The sequence below is a fragment of the Ambystoma mexicanum genome, chromosome 10, assembly GCF_040938575.1.
Source record: "Ambystoma mexicanum isolate Mex_15411 chromosome 10, UKY_AmexF1_1, whole genome shotgun sequence".
Lineage (NCBI taxonomy): Eukaryota > Metazoa > Chordata > Amphibia > Caudata > Ambystomatidae > Ambystoma > Ambystoma mexicanum.
In genome coordinates this window covers 656,622,688-656,642,576 of record NC_090932.1, presented here as the reverse complement: position 1 = coordinate 656,642,576, position 19,889 = coordinate 656,622,688, and positions in this window count along the sequence as shown.

Here is a 19,889-nt window from a genome sequence, read left to right as displayed (position 1 = left end):
GGCATCACTGTTATGACCACATTTTGGAGCACATATTATCCACAAAAGCATGCGGATGGCAATAAAGCAGTGGTGAAAGTATCTTGATACATTTACAGGGTCAAGAGAGCAGAGTTTTCTGGGTGTTTTTATGTCTATCCTTCTTTGTTTTGATTTGCTATGCATAGGAAGTCCTGCAAGTCCTCCCATGCATATTCTGCACAACTGAAGGTGACAAACCATGTGGGTGAGCCAAGGTTCCTTAGCATACACCGTACATCAGCAGGACATCGGAATCAGTATTCTTTTGTACCACGCATGTTTGCCGAGAGATTTGTGATACCTGACTGCAAAACCTCATCTTTGACTTTTATCTTTTGAAGTAGTTGGGTAGCAGACATGTTTACAAATTTGGAACCTGTTTTCAATGTGTGTGCAACTCGTAACATAGAGTTGCTAGTTCACTTTCAAACAGAAGGTGAAATATGTATTCAACATTTTGTCTGAATCTGGGCTCCTCAGAATACATTCGTAAAGAGCTGTATTCTGATGCTGTTATTTGTCTGCATCTTTCATCCAATCTTCCCCCTTTTTGCCGTAGGAAAGAGTAAAGGAAAGACATGTGCTTCTTCTACACTTTTTTTTCCATATGATGATTGGAGATCCTTTGGCTTGACGCATTTGAGATGTTTTGAGTGCATCGTCTGTGGTGTCTTTGGAGTGTAGTGAGTGAATTGTGTAATGGTCTAAAATATTGAATGCCATAATAGGATCTGCAAGTTCAAATTGGCCAGTTGGTGAGGAATCCTGAATTATTTGGGTGGTTTCCCTAAGGTTTTGTTCAATGCTTATTTCTTTGTAGTACTCCATGTTCTCTTTAAGATATTGTAGGGCTTTTATACTTTGTTTAAGTCTACTAGCTGTTGCCAAATTGTTTTGTCTTTCATTCGTACACCATTCACTAGGATAATCAAATATTGATCTATTGGCTGTTGCACTCCTAGTGTGTCTACATTTTCTTTAAGATCTAATGGCAAATAAACTACTTTGCCACAAATGCCTTTTAGTAATTCAGAAGGAGGCAATTTGGCTGTTTTGGGTTGAAGGTGTATTATTGCTTGAAATGGGTGTACTGCTTGGATTATAATGCTCTCATGCAAATTAAGCTGTTGGAAAGGTTTTGAAAGTGGGAATATTTCCAAGTTATCAGTGATAGTCCGTGAAGGCATTTGGTTATTAGCAAGCTTTGCATTGCACTATGTGCAAAGTATTGAAGGGTTAGTTATTTTGTATTTGTTTTCTGCTATAAGATATGGAGCTAATTGGAACCACTGTGATTCCTCATTGTCTTCTATTTTGTAAGTTATAGCTACAGTTTTGGTGCTCTTTTTATACGATGTTCTGTGATAACACACACGTTCTTGGTTTGGTACTTCAGCAAATGTGCTTTTAAACTTTGCTATTTCTTTTTTTGTATTTGTTTATTAGAAGATTGACATTTATAAGCTTTTCGCTACTCTTCTCTAAAGTTGCTGGATTTTCTAAGTGATCTTCACTTCCAAATGATTTGCTTTGGATGTGGTATGTTTGTTGAAGGAGTTCTTTGGCTGTGCCATGTAGGAGAATATTATTAAAATGTTGTAGTTCTAAAGCAGGACAGTTTGCATAACAATCTCTGGAGAAAATTCTGTTTAGGGTAATGGTGTGTTGCTAACTTTTTGATGTGGTGGAAGGTGCTTTTGCAAGCAGGTCCTGAAATGCAGGCTAATGCCTTTCCTCGCAGTCCACTGTGATTGCGCACTGGACAGGAGTCCATGGTTTGCAAAGTTTCAATTCTAATTTTCTCTTTTACTTTCACATAGTGATTGAGGAATTGGCGTAAAGATGTGAAGCATTTTTTCCGCAGGTTACACATTGAGGTGCATGGCCATTTGTAGACTACACAGATTGGTTCGGTGGAATGAAGAGTTGATTGTAAGTTTGTTGGCGACATTTTTTCAATGAGGGTTTCTTATGCCATAATGGCGTTGTTTACCATTTTATACCCTCAGCCACAATTATGTATAGCAATTGGGTTTTTATGCTCTTGTCTCTTCATTGAAATATGGTTCTGTGCTGCTTTTGTGAATCCATTCACCTGCACAGAAGTTTATAAAGGTATCTATGTTGACATGGCACATGTTTAAACATACTTTTCGTAGTTTACTTATTCATTTTGTTAGTGGTTTCATGCTGGTTAAAATTATTATAAACAATTTTCTTTTGAGGAGCATTGCGCTTTCAATGAGAGCTTCCAGGATTAGTCTTCTGCAGTAATTATAAAGGGTTGAGGGTGACTTTTCTGCTTTTTTAATAAGATTTGAAGTACTTTACAGTGGAATATTTTTTGTGAAATATTTTTTGAGGAAGCCTTAACTGTTGTCTACGTTAATATTGGTAGATGGAGTGCTAGCACTATTAGTAGTTGTATTCTTCTTTATACATTTCTTATTATTTTTACTTTTTGGAAGAGGGGCCATAATCTTTTTACTCCTAGCTGGTTCAGTTTTGTTGACTGACTGTATTAACAGTTTTGTTTGAACATTTGCTATAAATTCTGCTAGAGATGGGTATTTTTTGTCAGGAATAGGGGAAGGAGAAGGTTTAGTAAGACATGAACTACATTACCCAGCAGTCATGGGACCATTGGTAGTTCTTTCCGTGCGCACGTGTGGCTATCTGACACTCATTAGCACAGCTTATCAAGGGCCAACGGGGCACGGCAGGTGTGGCTCATTATATCTACTGGGGTGAAGCCATGCGGCGGACTTAGGGAGACTGGTCGGGCCTGCATTGATTCTCTCATAAACGGGCACCGTGAACTTGCAGTATCAACCGACGGAGAGATTCGAGGTCGGTGTTCATGTGCGAGGAGCAGGCACGGGACAGACAGCGGTGAAGGAAAGACACGCGCGTCTTCTACGGCTACTCAAGATTGCGTCCGGGAAGGCTATTGAGCTTCCCGGACGGAAAGATGAGTTTTGAACGCTTGTATTATAAAAGCTATGTTAGATGTTTGCTTGTAGGGTATATCATTACCTTCTGATAAGGAATTGCTTGAGAGCACGTAATGTGGCAATCTTCATCTATAATGTTGGAGGGATACACGTTGCTCGACCCACATGGTTTTCGTGATGATGTTTGTGCTATCATGTAAGGGGTATTAGCTCTGAGAAGTAGCACTGGTGGTATTTGAGTATCAGTGCTGTAACTAGAGTACCCATACAATATTCTGGGAAAACATCCATGTGATGATGTCAGTTTCATGTCCATGCCAAGTTATGTTCCATGTTTATATGTGTGCTAATGCTTGCCCGTAGGGCCATGTGTTACGTTCTTCATGCTGGGAAAACCTCCCAATGTGTATGTCCCATTTTTTGTGCTTGCTTATATATTTGTCAGACAAGTATATGGCCATCATTGCCTGTAACAAGAGGTACTAGATAAGAAGTAATCAAGAGAAGGGTTCCAGGAACTGTATTAAGGGGTTTTGCTGGACCTTGAATTGTATTGATGTTATATGGTATACTAAAAGTATTAGGTAGTGTAGGGTTTTTTCCCTGTTTCTTCCCCTGTCCTACCCAAACTAGGTTTTCCTTAACCCTCTATCCGGTGTTCCTAATATTCCCCTTCCCATCCACAACCTCTTCCTAACCCTCTTCCCCCACTGGCTGCCACGTGGTATCCTGTAATTTGCAAATCAGGTATCTGTGCCAACCACGGATGGGGGGTCAATTTCATTCGGCTTCTGTGGTTTGGGGGAGAGTGTCGACATATCTCACCCCATTATTGTGTTCTGGTTTTTTGACATAATAAGCCACCCTCATATTAGGATACTTACAACCACCCAAACCAAATGGAAGCGACCACTCCCGCCTTGGCCGATGTGCTAAAGGTGCTTCAAGATATTCAGGTTGAGTTAGTTCAAGCAAGACAGGAATCGGATAATTTGAAGACACAAGTGCAGAGTTTGGTAGCACAGCGGACCCCGTTGGAGGGCTCAGGTGCAGGCCCTATGGGTCAGATCCCCACAGTGATTGTTCAACCTCCTAGTAATGTACCATTAGCAGAGCCAGAACGCTGTTCAGGAGATCCTCGAAAATATATGACCTTCCTTACCCAGTGCAGACTTCATTTTTTGTGTAAACCTACTGCTTTTGAAACCATTCAGGCCAGGACAGCTGTTGTCAATTCATATTTGACTGGAGATGCATTATACAATTGGGATGGTTTTCTCGGGGAGTTTGGTAGACTATTTGATCGCCGAGAGGTTTCCTTAGCTCAGGATAAGGAGTTACTGGGATTAAGACAGGGAGGTCGGGATCTGGTAACATACGTAACCCAGTTCAATGGATTGGTAATTGAAACAGAGTGGCCAGTGGCTAAACAAACAGTGTTATTCTATCAGGGGTTACGTGAGGAACTGAAGGATGCAATAGCTCAAGTGGAGCCGCAACCAAGAACTTGCACGCCCATGATTGATTTAGCTTTAAGGTTGGACCATCGAATGAATGAGAGGAAAGGAGATAAAAAGAGACCGGAGGTAGGGCCTTTTGTGCGTCTAGACAGGAGTAGAGGAGGAAGGACAAATGAAGTGGAACCAATGCAAATTGGTAGTATACGAGGACCGTTGTCTGCCGCAGAGAAGGAGCAGCGGAAGGTTAATAAATTGTGTCTCTATTGTGGACAGGCAGGACATTTTATACGGACATGCCCCAATACACCTCAGAAAGGTGTGGGTGGGGAAAAGAGTATGAAGGAGTCGGGAAAAGAGATGGGCCGGCCTTAGGGGGAACAAAGGTGCCAGGCCCGATGGATATCGATTTCCCCAGATGAGTTGCAAACACTGTGGGAGGTAAAACGTCTCACTTGTATATTTTGGTGACATTATGATTCGCATTAACTAAACAGAAGTTCCTGGCAATGGTGGAATCAGGGGCTACCGGTAATTTTGTAGATATTACTTTAGCAAAACAGTTAGGATTGCCATTGTTGGACAAAATCAAAGTGGAAGGAGTTCAATCAGTGGATGGTTCTCCGTTGGTGTCAGGGCCAATACGAAAACAGACAGAAAAATTGGACATGATTTGTGGACACGGGCATAAAGAGGAAATCACATTTGACTTAATAGCAGCACCACAATTTGGATTAATTTTGAGTATGCCATGGTTAGTTCTTCACAGTCCTTAGATTGATTGGGAAAGGCAGATAGTGTGGTTTGATGAGGAGAGGTGTCAGGAACATATTTTCAGGAAAGAGGACAAGTAACCTTGTTAGTGGAAAAGAGCTCAGCAGATCATATTGTGGGAGCAGTAACCGAAGAACTTCTCTCACAGTACGGGGAGTTTAGTGCAGTCTTTTACAAGCGAATTGCAGAGCAATTCCCCCGTATAGACCCTATGATTGTGTTATTGATTTGGAGGAAGGAGCAACATTGCCTTGTAGTAGAATTTATGCCCTTACGGAAAAAGAAAATCAGCATTTGCGAGAATATCTAGATGAAATGTTGGCTAAGGGCTTTATTAGACATTCCACATCCCCAGTCTCCTCCCCTCTATTTTTTTGTGCCCAAGAAAGAAGGAACCTTACACACCTGTATTGATTATCGTGCTTTAAATAAGGTGACCATAAAGAATCTATTTCCGTTGCCCATGATATCAGTTCTTTTAGATAAAGTAAGGACGGCCAAGTTTTTACTAAGTTGGATTTGAGGGGCGCTTACCATTTGATACGAGTCAAGGAGGGGGATGAGTGGAAAACAGCTTTTAGAATGAAGTTTGGTTTATTTGTATACCTTGTGATGCCTTTTGGTTTATGTAACGCTCTGGCGGCTTTTCAGTTTTTTATGCAAGAAGTATTGCATGAATTCATTGATATTTTTGTCATTGTTTACATTGATGATATTTTGATTTATTCAGAGTCTCCAGGGAAGCATGTAAAAGATGTAAGAACTGTGTTGAAAAGATTACAGGATTGTCACTTGTGTGTAAAATTGGAGAAATGTGCATTCCACGTGACACAGGTGGAGTTTTTGGGATTCATATGGACTGATACAGGGATTATGATGGACCCTAAGAAAGTGCAGGCGGTGAAGGATTGGCCTTCTCCCCAATGTGTCAAGGACTTACAATAATTTTTAGGATTTGCCAACTTCTATAGGAGGTTTATCAGCAATTTCTCTAAGATTGTCACTCCAATCACACATTTACTAAAGAAAGCAGTGAGGTTCACTTGGAGTTCGGAAGCAGAAAAAGCCCTTCAAGATTAGAAATTAGCCTTTACTAGCGCTGCCATGTTACAACATCCCAACACTGAGAGGGCGTTTCAAGTTGAAACAGATGCAAGAAATGTGGCGATAGGGGCTATTCTGTCTCAAAGCGATGTGAAGGGAGTGTGGCATCCTGTAGCATTTTATTCTAGAAAATTATCAGGATGTGAGCAAAATTACTCCATAACGGATAAGGAGTTACTGGCGATAAGGTCTGCATTTTTGGAGTGGAGACATTACTTACTGGGAGCGCGGCATCAGGTGGCTGTGGTAACTGATCACAAGAATTTGCAATACTTTAAAAATGCCCACACCTTAAGTCCTAGACAATTAAGATTGTCTCAGTACTTTAATGAATTTGATTTTGTGGTTACCTTAAGACCGGGTAGCAAGAATGGAAAGGCGGATGCTCTCTCCAGGCAACAAAATTTGAATAACTTAATAGGCGAAGTGAAGACCATTATCTCGCCAGACAAAATTGTGGGGGCTATTACCACACAGGTCATTGAAGTGGTCAAGAAAGTCTTAACCTCCCGGAAATTGTCAAAGTGGCGGAACAGTCATCTGGCACAAACTATAAAGGAAGGGTTGCCATATCATCAGAATAGGTTATATCTACCCACTAAAGAGTTACAGGACAAAGCTTTGTTTTGGTGTCATAAGTCTCCTTTAGCAGGACACGCAGGTAGGAACAAAATGCAATATATGTTGGAGAAATATTTTTGGTGGCCCACCTTAAGACAGATTATGGAGAGATATGTGGATTTATGTGAGAATTGTGCACGTAACAAGGCAGAGCATGTGAAGAAGCGAGGGTTACCGCAACCATTACCCACGCCTGAAAAAGCATGGATGCATATTTCTATGGATTTTATCACCGATCTACCGACCGATAATCAATGTGATACCATTTGGGTTGTGGTGGATTTTTTGTCAAAACAAGCACATTTTATTCGTTGTGAGGGAATACCTGGGGCAGGTAGACTGGCCAAGCTATTTTTACAACATGTGGTGAGGTTGCATGGGTTGCCAAAGTGTATTGTCTCGGATAGAGGCTCGCAATTTACCTCCAGATTTTGGCGTGCTTTTTGTCAAATGCTTGGAATCAATTGTGCTCTGTCCACAAGCTATCATCCACAGACAGACGGGCAGAAGGAAAGAGTGAATCAAACACTTGAGCAATATTTACAAGGTTACTTGGGTGATGGCAGGGAGTGGTGGGTGCAGGCTTTATGGTTGGCAGAATTTACCTACAATAATACTTACCACACTTCTTTGGGAATGGCACCAAATGAATGTTTGTATGGTTACGAACAAAATATGATACCGGAACATTTGCCAGAGATGGAAAGTATGTCAGTGTTGCAGCAGCACAAACAGTTGCTTCTACCGATTGGGCAGAAGGCACGAGAAAATCTGGAAAGAGCCAAGAGACAATACAAGAATCAGGCTGATAAGCATCGCCAGGAAGGTCCTAAATATAAGGTGGGAGACAGAGTGTGGTTGTCTACTCTGAATTTGTCTTTGTTTGGGGCACGAAAATGTACCTCTAGGTTTATTGGGCCCTATGAGATTAGTAAATGCATCTCTACAACTGCTGTGAAATTGAGTTTGCCTAAATCTCTACCTATACATCCGCTGTTCCATGTATCTTTACTTAAACCCAAGCTCCGGGGATGACTACAAAGAGGCCTCCAGCGATTATTAAAGAAGGTCAAGAAGAATATGAAGTGTAACACATTCTGGATGCAAAGAAACAGAATCGTCAATTATGGTATTTGGTTCAATGTAAGGGTTATGGGCCGGAGGATTGTTCTTGGGAGCCGGCAGATGCAGTACATGCTTTGAGGTTGGTTACCTGATTTCATAGGCAACATCCGGATAAACCTGGTCCTGGGAAGGGCCCTACGAGAGGAGGTAATATCAGGAATAGGGGAAGGAGAAGGGTTAGTAAGACATGAACTACATTACCCAGCAGTCATGGGACCATTGGTAGTTTTTGCCGTGCGCCCGTGTTGGCAGCTGACACTCATTAGCACTGCTTATCAAGTGCCAACGGCGCAAGGCAGGTGTGGCTTATTCTATCTACTGTGGCGAAGCCATGCCGCAGGCCTTAGGGAGACTGGTTGTGCCTGCATTGATTCTCTCATAAACGGGCACTGTGAACTTGCAGTATCAACCGACGGAGAGATTCGAGGTTGGTGTTCATGTGCGAGGAGCAGGCACGGGACGCGCAGCAGTGAAGGAAAGACACGCGCGTTTTCTATGGCTACTCAAGATTGCGTCCGGGAAGGCTTTCGAGCTTTCCAGATGGAAAGATAAGTGCTGCATTGAGTTTTGAACGCTCGTATTATACAAGCTATGTTGGATGTCTTCTTGTAGGGTATAGCATTGACTTCTGATAAAGGATTTCTTGAGACCGCGTAATGTGGCAATCTTCATCTATTGTGTTGGAGGGATACACGTTGCTCTCCCCACATGATTTTTGTGATGATGTTTGTGCTATCATGTAAGGGGTATTAGCTCTGAGAAGTAGCACTGGTGGTATTTGAGTATCAGTGCTGTAACTAGAGTACCCATACGATATTCTGGGAAAACATCCATGTGGTGATGTCAGTTTCATATCCATGCCAAGTTATGTTCCATGTTTATATGTGTGCTAATGCTTGCCCGTAGGGCCATGTGTCACGTTATTCATGCTGGGAAAACCTCCCAATGTGTATGTTCCATGTTTTGTGCTTGCTTATATGTTTGTCAGACAAGTGTATGACCATCATTGCCTGTAACAAGATGTACTAGATAAGAAGTAATCAAGAGAAGGGTTCCAGGAACCGTATTAAGGGGTTTTGCTGGACCTTGAATTGTATTGATGTTATATGTTATACTAAAAGTATTAGGTAGTGTAGGGTGTTTTCCCTGTTTCTTCCCCAGTCCTACCCAAACTAGGTTTTCCTTAACCCTCTATCCGGTGTTCCTAATATTCCCATTCCCGTCCACAACCTCTTCCAAACCCTCCTCCCCCCACTGGCTGCCACATGGTATCTTGTAATTTGCAAATCAGATATCTGTGCCAACCACGGGTGGAGGGTCGACTTCATTCGGCTTCTGTGGTTCGGGGGAGAGTGTCGACATATCTCACCCCATTATTGTGTTCTGTTTTTTTGGAAATTTTGCATGCTTTTAGTTGTATCTGCTCTATGTTTTCATTGTTTTCGACAGAGTTGCTTTTTAGTAGGCATTCTGTTCTGTCTGTTTTAGAAAAAAAATTAAAGTTTGGGTTTGAAAGTTGTGCAATGTATTTGCATGCATTGGGAATGAGTGTGAATTTGAGGGAAGACATTAAATAGAGGGCTGTGTGATTGTGCAATGGGCTGTTAGTTCTGGTTGGGAAAGTTATATGAGTATCTGTGTGTGTAGATGTGTGAAGGGTTTGGTTTAATGCCTAAGATAGTGTACTGCGCATGAAAAAGTAAGGACATTGCGATGTTTTCCCAATACTAGTGGGTGTTATGATACTGGTGTTCAGATGATAATTAAAAGATTGTACCTACTGATGTGCAATGAGTAAGAGTGATGTAAATGCTGTTGGTTTGGAAAGAATTTTGTAGTTTGGGAAGAAGAGTTAGTAACATTGCATGTGATTGCCAGTCTGGTTGTAACACTGCTGTTGCTGCAGACGGGTTGCCACCAGATTCCTAATAATTGTTTGGCAGCTAGCTTCCCAGTGTCACTAGGACATTACAGGTCATGTTGGCCTGGATAGCCAGGTGGTGGCAAATGCAAGTATCTATGTGTGTAGAGTTGCATAGCACTGTATGCGAATGGGGACATGGGAGCACCAACAGTGTGGGCAATGGGGCCGGTGGTCCTGCGATAAGTATGCCCTACACAGCTGGAGTTTGGAAAGTGTGGGAGTTGTTGTTGCCCTATTTGTATTACAAATGATGCACTGCAAGTTGCAGTATGCAGAGGAAAATCGAGAAGCCAAGAAGCATGTACAGATTGGAAAGGAGAATGTTAGGTAGCAAGTATGCATGTGTGGGAAAGTTAATGAAATTGCACACACTGAGTGTTATTGCAATATGTTGGATAAATCGTTTCCTTTTTGTTTCATTTATTTATTAAACATCACACAGAGCCCTGTTATAAATGTACACATGCATGTATTCGTTTTCCTTTAAATGAATAGTTTTAAACACATTGGATGTTGTAATTTTTCATTCCATGTACATGCAATTCTTTAGTAACATACATGCAGTTTTTGTTTCTTGTGTGCATTGTGGGAGTTTTAGTGCAGCTTTGTTAGTGGGAGGAGTTGTTTTTAAAGTGACAGAATGAAAGGAGACAATAACAGTGTGTACATTAGAATGGGTGATATGGTCAAGCATGCATGTCTTGATAATATATTGAAGTTTCACACAGGTGGTTTTCTTTTGTTTCACAAAAAAGACAGACAATGCTGCTGAAATTTCAAATTAGTGTTTTGAAAGTTTTATGAAAATCTTCATTAAAAGACAAGTTTGCATCTACACAGCATTGTAAGTGAGTGTCATTTGATGTCAAGAGGTGGGACACACGAGAGTGAGATTATTGAATGGGTTAATGCAGGGTAGGTGGTAGGAACCCATTTGATATGCATTTGTAAAACAGTAATTTAAAAAATATATGCAGACCTGCACTTTGTGTTGACAGATGCAGATATGGATGAATCTGGAAGTAGAAATCTTCCTGAGTTTTACAGTAGTTTTTCATGCAGTGCTGGGCAATGACAGGAGACCTGTACTCTGATGTTTCAACAGTACATCTGCAGTGTTGAACTGAGATGACAGAGTTAGATGTAGAGTTCTTGGCTGTGAGTGGTGGATGGGTGTGTGACTGCTTAACAATAGCCAATGATGTAGTGCTGCAAAGATTGAAGTGGAGAGGGAAGAAGGGCTGCCCTGTGTTACTGGGTCCACGACACTGCGGTAGTCTGCAGATCTGGGTCTTCTCAGGATGCCTAGCATGAAAAGGGGACTGTGGGGATGAGCCAATCAGGTGTTCTGGTTGTGCATCATAAGAAGAGAGGGTAATTGTTTTTTTTTATTGCTATGTGTATTGAAGATGGCTGTGTTTGGAGAGATGAAGAGACTCAGTTTGTGGAGGGTGGGAGATTGTTTCATGACTAATCTGCAGAGTTATACAGAGATAAGTGGCATTTACACCAACCTTGAATTGGAGGGAGTGGAGGCTTTGTGGTGTGGGGTGCCTGGGAGAAACCTGCAAGGTGTATTTGCACTTTGTCAAAAAATGGCAGTTTTTACAACTCTAGATGTCCTTATGGTGCACTGTGAAGGACTGTATTTGGGGTACATTAGTTCAGTAACTTTGAAGAGTGCAGTGAATTAATTGCTAAAGGCACTAATGCAGCTCTTTCCATGTGCAAAGGTGATCTTATCTCATATTCCGCCTAGGGCACTATGGACCTGCCCCAATGCCTTCTGACCTAAACAAGACACAGGAATACATTTTTATCAACAATGGCATATCTTCTTTTTTGTGCAGAGTTGGGATGGCATCTTTTGAGAATGTTAACATCAATTCTCAGGTTGTGAATTTGTTTGCTGTGGATGTAAATTACTCTCTATTTTTAAGTGTGTTTTAAAGACGTCCAAGTGAGTGTGTATACCAGCTGTTGTCCACTATGTTAGGCTGTACCAAATTTCTCCTAATTGGCTCAACCTTGTTGACCATGTTTACTAGGTTGCAATTCAAACTAATTAATCCATCTTTTGTCATACCAGAGGCAATATTAGACAATTGTTGAATATGATAATTAGCTGTCAGTTTATGTGAGGAAGATTCTATTGCTGATAACGAAAGAGGGGAGCGGGAGGGAGCAAAGCACAAAAAAATAACTGAGGCATAGTCAGACCAGTCCAGCACATGCACTTGTCGATTAAAAGGGGAGACATTCTAGGAGAACACCCATTCTAAAGTACGTCCTTCATTATGTGTGGGGTCAGTGAACATAGAAAGAAAGCCAACATTTCTCAGGGGATCAATGACAAGTAGAGCTTGCAAATCCCTACGAACAAGAATGTTCAATATTCTAGGTAAAGTAGAGTGTTGAAAGGACTCACAAGGGGAAGAACAGCATCCCTTAGATGGTGGAGAAAGCTAGAATGACAATGAAACTACAAGCAAAATAATTGAATAAGCCCTCTGTAAAGATATATTGACATCTAGTGTCTCACAATATGGAAAATCCAGGTGTGGAACAATACATACGCTTTATATGTATGGAAGTAGGACAAACATCTACCATTCATCCCTTCTTTCTGTAGGATCTGAGCATAATGTATTCCTCATGGAGAAAGGCTGTCATACAAGGTCCCGAATCATCTTTCAGTTCCGTTTCAGATTTCAGAGATGGCCAAGAATAGAAATGGGGCAGGACTAGGCCTTTTTTCTGAACAATTTTCCGAGTTCTACTGCAGAAGTGGCCAATGATGAGATCTTGGACAAATTCCTGCTATTAGCCAGTGGTGACCAGAGAAGTTGCAGATCGAATGTTACACTTTTGCATGCTTAAAAACCAAGTGGGACCTTGTTTTTTATTTTTTTGAAAACTTTTTTTATTCAATTCACAACAAGATAGAACCCTCCCCAACAAGAACTCCCCCCCACACCCCCTATGAGACACATCTGCTCAGCTTGCAGTCCCTTACTACCATGTGCCGGTCACCAATGTTCATTGCAAATCCAACAATTTTAAGGCTTGCAGGCACCACATTACCTGAAAGTCTTCCTTAAGGAAAGCCAGAATGTCTCCCAGAATGTTTGCAAAGTTGTGGATACTGTCATTCATAGCATATGTCGCCCACTCAAGAGCAATTAGTTCCCATATCTTTTGCAGCCAGTCCTGCATTCTGGGTATCTCCATGCTTTTCCATCTCTGCGCTATCAACAAGATGGACCTTGTTTAATACTAATTGGGACTCGTTAAGGGCTGTGATTAGAGGGAAATTCCCTCTAACTGTTTCTGAGTTGACTAGAAGTATCAGGCTTAGAGTTGAGTATCTTCTTTGGACACTTGAAGTGGGAACGTTTGACCTAATTGAATTGATTAATAAAGCTCAGCATTCCTTACTGAACATAAAACACATTTTCTACAAGAAAAGCAATAACACTGATAACTTTATGGTGCACATCTTGAAGCTAGAAATAGTCTGGCATAAATTGCTAATAGAAATGGAAGATTGTAGTAGAGTGTTTGATGATGCTTCCAAATTGCAGGAGTTTTTATGGATTATTATACTATGTAGATAGAGATTGCTACATTGCTGAACAAAACCTTCCTCAGTTCACTGTGTCAAACAGGCATTCTAGAGGGGCCACAATGAAAGAAGAAATCCTATGTGCCATTACATTGGCGAAACCTAATAAAGCCCAAAGCTCTCACAGGCTCACCAAGAATTCTATAAAGATTTCACAAGAGAATGTATAGTCCTCTTTACAGATCAGTTCGATTTGTTTAGATAGTCTGGAACCATCTCACACAAATGCAGTGAAGGTACCTTAAGCTTTTTCCTGAAACCATGCATATATTCTAATGAAGGGTTCTCTCTTTTACCCCTTTTAGGGCACAATTTTCATTTCTGTGCCAATTCCCTTTAACCTTAGAGACCCCCAGCTCTTTTGCTAAAATGTTTAATGCTGAGTGACTGGGACTTTGCCCCAATCCCTCATGTGTTTTTCTGACTCCGATTGTTGGTTTCTTACTTTTTAAAGGAGTCTGGTAAACACCATAGACATCTGCCTTTTGCATAGTGACGCACATCACCGTTCATGCTGTGCCACCGAGAAGCCCTGGGACTTCTCTTAATGTTTAAACACATTTTCTTGGGAGAACTACTGTTCCCAAGAATAGTAAGATGACTTTGGTCTTACCTTTGTTTTGTGGGTCCAGCACACACCACCCTATGTGGAGTGCTGTGGCTGCTGGGGGTTACATAGTAACTCCTTATCCCACTTCCCATGTAACATTTTGTTACACCAACTAACTTTAATGGACGGTTGCAGTGGTTTCTTTTTTAATACCTGTGTGGCATGTATCTGCAGGCTGATTCCTCAGCTGCAGTATAGCACCCAAGGGTGATCATTTTCTCCAAAAAAATATGTATTTGTTTTTCACCATTTCTTGTCAGTTAGTTATTTCTGGGCTTTTACTCCGGTTTTTAAATTGGGTTTGTGTCCTTTGTGCATTTTGCCTTTCGGGGGCTCCAGCCCTGACGCCCGCTCATGCTCCAGTGTGTTGGGAAAGGCAGGAAGTAAGGGAGGGTCCTGAAACATCCCTGTCCTTTGTCTCTAGATAAGCCTGAGTGAAACCAGTTCTGATTGTCCGGCTGACTGTACAGAAGTACAGCCACCCTTCTGGGTGATTGACAGCCCAAAGGGCTGTGAATGAATAGAAACTTGCTTAAATGTGAGGTTTTTAGGAATAGAGGCAGAGTCTTCCACTGGTGGACAACATCCGATGAAGAAGATGTGAAAAGACGCCAGCAGCACTCGCCTGGACTACGAAGTGCCCAGTGAAGCCCTGCAGGTAGCTGTGCTGACCCCATTTTAGCTTTGAATGGGAAGACCTGCAAAGGACGACTCCCCGCTTGTGTTAGTGGGACCAACTAGGCTTCAGACAAGCTTCATTTTGGCACAACCCCCCGACTTTCTGGGACTTTCCAAGACTGCAGAATTCCAATGCCTCGGGACTCCTGATCATCATCGAGTGCATTGGCTTCATAAGTGTGAATTGGGTGGAAACTTCATGGGCATATAGAGGACCTTACAGAAGCATGAAATCTTCATTCAGAGTCCCCTCTCCAGAGTCCAGGACCAAGGGATTAAGTAACTTCCAACTGGAGCTGTTTGTTCTTTTTTACCGCTGAGAAAAAAGGCACTAAAACCACAACAGGCCACTGAATCAAGGAGAATCCATTTCTGCAGAGCCCCTCTCTCTCTCTCTCAAGTGCCAGACATCCTCCCTTTCATCACCACGACCAAGGACCAGGAACACTGGTCTTCTACACCGCAACAGAAAGGCATCCAGCTGGAACAAATTATACAAAATTCTCAGTTACGCGGGGCTTGGGGTACATCTACCTTTTGCCATTTGTAGTGCTTCCTAGCATGGGAGTACTATTTTAAAACCGTTTGGGATGACCTCAACTCCCCTGCACTGGCCTCCCAGCTTGTTCTTCTTCAAGGTGGCTTCTCTTTAGCTTCTGTGATTTTCTACTGAACCACTGACTATTTTAAAACATTGTTCTAAAAATAGTGCATCAGAACTTTAAACTGGCCCATTGACTTTGGCTGTCCCGTGTCCCTAAAGGACCCCTTCTGAATCTATTGACTTTGGCAGTGATGTTCCCTTACAGGTTTTAATTGGTGAAAACTATTATTATTGATGGGATAAAACACTGCCTAAATCATTCCGGGAGAATCTTACTGTTTTACTACTAACAAAGCAAGTTCTGATCTAACTTTAACTTTTCCCTGCTTGAAACTCAATATTGTAATGCTGAACTCAAATAGGTGCTAATACTGACCTCAAATTACATCACTCAGTGTGCTGGAATATGTGTAGCATAAGAAAGGTTTACTCATCTTACTCTTGTTGAACTGAATCCTAACTTGGATTTTAATGTTACTATTAGTTGTTGCTTTTTAAATATTGTTTAATTATCCTTGTGTATATATCAATACATGTTTATACTATAACTTTAAGTCTGTGTTTACCTGGATAACTGTATTTACTAATTTCATTGTACAGGTCTACAGTTCACATTGCCCCTCTTAAGATAAACCTGGCTGCTCAGTCACACTACCGACTTTTGTAGTACAAGCCTACAATAAAAGGTGGGTCACCTAATACCAGGACATATGTATTGTAAGGGCCCACACCAGCTGGACTATACACATTCTTTCCTAACACCTCTATCACTTTTAAAACTGGTTGCAAAACTTTATACAACATTCTAGCAAAATAGATGGTAGAACTGCTCCCTGAGCTTATTCACCCAGACTGAGCAGGCCTCGTGTTTGGCAAGCAGACCTTGATAACATCAAGAAAGTGACTCACTTTCTCAATAACAACAGGTGGTTCCCAAATACCGTCATGATCTTGTTGTCTTTAGAAATCAAAAAAAGAATGCCATTATGAGGGAAACACTGAAATGTATGGGTGTTCGAGGAGTATATCTAATATACATGTTTGTCAACTATGCATCTCCAAGCCCCAGGAAACAAGTGAATGGAAACCGTTTGCATAAGCGTGATTGGAGATGGTAAAATGATAGCTAGGCCAACTTCTGTCCTTTTTGTTCACAGTTGCAACAGTAACTTTTTGCAGGTGGTTAACGAGTAACACAGGCATTGAATGGATTCCGTTTAGTGGCAGTGAATAAAAAATACTTAAGTTGGCAGATCATGTCCTGATCACTCTTGCATGCCATAATTTGTCTGTCCACAAGTTATGCCTAATCTTGAAAATTTTTATGAGACCTAGGGGTTTCAACTGAAGTACTCCAAGTCTGTTATTTTGGATATGTATTTACTTGCTGAGATGACGGTAGCACTGAACAAGGCATCATTCAAATAGGCGAAGAAGCATGTGTGATAGATATCTAGGGAATTAAATTCCTCCAGATGAAAACCGACTGATATTAAGCCAATTACTCTTGCCTTCTGGATTAGCTTTAGAGATGGTAAGATTATTTTTTTATTTTTTTATTTATTGGACATTGGTATGGCGCCTATACACAGGTGATTCCAGGTGCCACAAGACAAGATGGGGGGCATGGGAAATCATAAGAATACAACAACAAAGTATGGTTTTATTGGTCTTGTGACAATGCTACCATTCAAGTGCATGACAAGGTGATATGTGCAAGGGTGTGGGGAGTAAAGGGAGAAGTGCAGGAGTGGGTTACCCCCCAGGTGGAGGTGAGCAAGTACTGGTTAGGCCACAGAGGCAAGTGCCAGGGGAAAGGGTGGCGAGGGGAGGAAGTGTGCTGTCGACAGAGGACTATGTTGGGATAGTCTGGGAAGGGAGCCCGAGGGCAAGTGCTGACAAAGGATGCTGGCAGGGACTGGTGGGGGCGGTCTGTCCCCTGTATAACTCTGAAGGGACCAGACCCCAGTTGAAGCAGCAGATGGAGATTTTAGCATGGGAGGGGGAGAGGGAAGGAAGAGGAGAAAGGAAGGTCTTGAGAAGTTTCCGGAACTTAAGACGTCTGGCTCAAGTCCGGCTCAAGTGTGAGGGGGCGGTCGGTTTCAGAGGGAGACACCAGCTGAGGAAAGGGATCTATCGCCCTCTCTCTGCTTGGAGAAACGTTTGACCTGCAGAGAGTTGGAGCCAGAAAACCAAAGTACTCTGTCTGGGAGGTATTTTGGGAGAGAAAGCTGGATGTAGAGAGGTCCCAGGCCCCGGACAGCTTGTGGATAATGCAGAAGGTTTTGAATTTGATCCTTGTAGTCACTGGGAGCCAGTGGAGAGGTTTTAGGTCTGGAGTGATGCAGTGCCTGGGCCTGACGCCAAGGATAAGTCTTGCAGTCCTATTCTGGATTAGTTGGAGGGGCGAAGGGAGGAAAGAGGAAGGTTGAGGAACAGGCAATTGCAGTAGTCAAGCCTAGAGAGAACTAGGGCTCTAGAGACATTGAGCTTCTGGGGAAGGTGTGGAAAGCCTGAGGATCCACTGTCATCCAGTCACCAGGTTGGTCTTTGAGGTGTGGGATGAACTGGTCTTCCCATTTATGTTTCCTTCCTTACATTCCTTGCTGACACTGATTCATTTTGGAAATGGGGGTTAGTGGACTTCTGAATTTTCATCAGGGACAAGATTGAAACAGTACAACGGGGCAACAAAGCTGTTTGATTTCTGCTTATGATCAATTGCAATATCTGCAAGCAAGCCACCAGGTTTTACAACCAGCTGTTACAAGGAAATCACTAATGATGTATTCCCATTTGAGTAGATGAAAATCAATGACACTCCTGCCAGGTGACTGATAATCAGCATCCATAAAATATCAATTTCATTTTGAAGCACACACAATATGGTTACATTTTGAAATGGCACAGGGGCTTACATATATAATTGAGTGACCATTATTGGGAGAATGTATGTGCTTGAGCAAAGAAGTCTACATATAGATTCCACTTTAAGGGAACTGGTTTATAAGTTGCTCTCTCCACTGATGAACATGAAAGGCTATCTTTCTTGTGATTCAAATTGCTTGGCGATTGTTGCAGCATCTGTTGGAGAATCATATCTCAGCTGCACATCAAGTAGGATACAGTATGGCTTCAGGGGCCTACAACGTTCTACACCTTTCAAACCAAAATGTGATTATCTCTAGGAGCTCCCTGGTGGACTGCTAAGAAGGAGATTCAGGGTCACCAACTCCCAATTAATACCATGAATGTGGCTGAAGCAACAAATACTATCTACAGATGCTAGAATCACCATAGGCTATGTCTGTCCCAAAAGGAACACTGAGCAAAAAACTGTGTGCAACATTCTTGAAATTCTGCAAGCAGCCAAAATATGCATTTATCCATTTTCAACCCAATTTGTCTATTTGTTAATTTCCATTTGAACAGTGTTATGACTCATCCACCTGGTTTTTATTGTGTCCCTCATACGATGTAGTTCAGGATCTAGTCATTTAGTCTGTTCACCAGACTCATCACCTGTGTGCAAAATCCTCAGAACAGTGCACACTGTCTACCATGTGGTGAAATGCTGCTGCTGCACTTTTAATACAATCTACAGACCAATGAGCAAGGTACAGCGGTGTATGATGTTGTTCTCTAAGATTTCTTTCCTAAGTCGCATAAGGTTCTTCTTTTTATGCACATAGACCCTTAAATACCGTGAAATATATAGTTTTGAAATCATATGAACTCTATGAAGTCAGATTCCTAAACTGCTCATGAATCCTTCCCTTTAATGTATATGGGTGTGGTTTGAACTGCATGTCATATGGGTGATCTTCAGTTGCCTGTGTCATTACAACCTGCTGTGGTTGCTCTATCAAGTTTCATATTGTACTCAAATTCCTTAGGTAAAATAGACTTAGAATGGTGTTTGTATTTAAGGTCATCTACGTGTTCCCTTCCTTAAAATATTTAAATGTTACCCACTTTGGATAGAAGAGTCATCACACCACCCATTTCCTCTATGAGGAAGTCTTTGTTTCAAAACGTATTAAGATCTTCCATGGCGAATGCAAGTTGCATAGCAGCAGGGTCCCCAGGTTAGGCCAGGAAGTATTGTCAGGCACTAATGTTCTCTATGGTTCACCCTTTGGCCTGAGGCCTGCTATGGAGACAACACCCGGTTCTGTGTCAAATCTGTGGTCAACAACCTCAGGATCCCAGGCCTCTGTCAATACTGTCATGGCTATATGCTATCCACCAAAGGTTGTACAGTATGGCTATCTCATGGTTCACACCCTTATGTTCATCACCATTTTCACAGCTGCCTCAGAGGGGCCCTATGAATTCCCATTAGACTCTGCACTTCACATTCAATAATTGGGCAATAGAAGTTCAATTGGT